This window comes from Aquarana catesbeiana, linkage group LG01 (genome assembly GCF_042186555.1).
Source record: "Aquarana catesbeiana isolate 2022-GZ linkage group LG01, ASM4218655v1, whole genome shotgun sequence".
Classification (NCBI taxonomy): Eukaryota; Metazoa; Chordata; class Amphibia; order Anura; family Ranidae; genus Aquarana; species Aquarana catesbeiana.
In genome coordinates, this window is record NC_133324.1 from 908,181,683 (window position 1) to 908,183,285 (window position 1,603).

General features: G+C 36.4%; 1 long non-coding RNA gene across 1 annotated transcript; it reads right to left on the bottom strand.

Moving 5' to 3' along the window:
• Positions 1 to 839: 839 nt before the first annotated feature.
• On the bottom strand, positions 840 to 1,314 carry LOC141125745 (uncharacterized). Its single transcript, XR_012241387.1, has 2 exons — positions 1,209 to 1,314; positions 840 to 905 (listed from the first exon to the last, which is right to left on the bottom strand). It is a non-coding gene; the product is annotated as an uncharacterized lncRNA (long non-coding RNA).
• Positions 1,315 to 1,603: the final 289 nt, after the last annotated feature.

Genomic DNA, 1,603 nt, shown 5'->3' on the forward strand with positions numbered 1-1,603 from the left:
CTGCTTTAGTTTTCTAGTTTGAGCCTTGTTTTCACTTTCATCATTTTATTTAGCGCTGCACTATTTATATACTATATTATTTGGGGTTTTGTATTGCAGACTCTTGGTGCTAGCTGCTTACACTTTTTCAATTCTTTTGTTTTTATTACATTGCCACTTTTATTTTAGCGCAGCATTTGGCCATCTGGCCTCCTTTTTTTCTATGTTCTGTAAATTAAATGATGCAAATCCTCAAACAATCCATGTTAATTCCAGGTTGTGAGGAACGAAAAATGCCAAGGAGGTGAATACTTTTGCAAGGCAGTGTATGCACATTACATTGTCTGCACTCTGTAGGATGTGTTTCTGTTTTTGGATATAATGGCATTCTTACTGAAAAAATTAAAAAACTCAATTAAAATGTATTGAAAATTAAATTTAAAATGATAGCATTGGCTGTGTAACTGATGGGTAGGGAGTTATTTAGGTGGGCATACAGTAGACAGTTACCAGGGATTTCATTGTAAATGAATAACAGGTAACTACTGCAAGATACCTATACCATCAAAAAGAGGAAGGAGGTTTTTGTACGGCTCTGTATCACTGTGTGAGGGGGTACTCTATGTACTGCTGACAGTAATAACTTCCTTCATCATCTTCACTCGCTCCTTGTATCGTCATTGTGAATTGAGTTCCTGATCCAGATCCACTGAACCTATCTGGAACCCCAGATGCTCGATAACTGGTGTGATACAAGAGGAGTTTAGGAGATTGTCCTGTTTTCTTTTGGTACCAGGATATTAAGTGAGCGCTTGCTGCAGAATAATAAAGACTTTTACTGGATGTACATGTGATGGTGATTGTCTGTCCCGGGGGCACAGAGATAGAATCTGGAGTCTGAGTCATCACAATCTGTCCACAGGATCCTGAGGATGAGAAGAGACATGTATTATCAATAGATTTCTTCATGAGAGGCAACAATATAGAGTATAGCTAAATTTTCTGTGCATAACATCTAAGCTCTATGCAAAGATCTAGGTTCTGTTTGCAATGAACAAGAATGCTAAGCAACGTTCCCCATTCAATAATTGCATGCCAAAAAAAATCCCCAGAGGGGTTTTTAGATATTCTTTTTAAATCTGCTGAGTTATCTGATAACATGCAACTTCCTTTTCTGTTCCTGATTATTATTTTATATCTGACAAAATTAACATAAAATATCCCAATACCTTGGATGTAGACATAAAAGGCACAGAGTAGATATGTCAGAGGAAGCATCTTGATGGGTCTGGTCTGTCACTCACACAGATCATTGACCTTCATGGTAAACTGTTTATATAACATGAAATCTATAGGGAAATAATCTCAGAGTCTCACTATGCAAAACAGGAAATATTAAAATATTACAGTTTATGAAGAATAATATATCTCAGTGATCAGCAGAATGTGAAAAAGCAGCAGTGTGATATCAGGGTAGATTGCACCCACCATGTTACATGCAGTGATGCTCATATTTCCACTTCCAGAGAAAACCTCTACAAATTTCACAACCACTTGTTTGGGATAAGTGAACTTGAGCTTAAATTTGCTCATGATATCGTAAAAAAAAAATCAGGAATTTTAA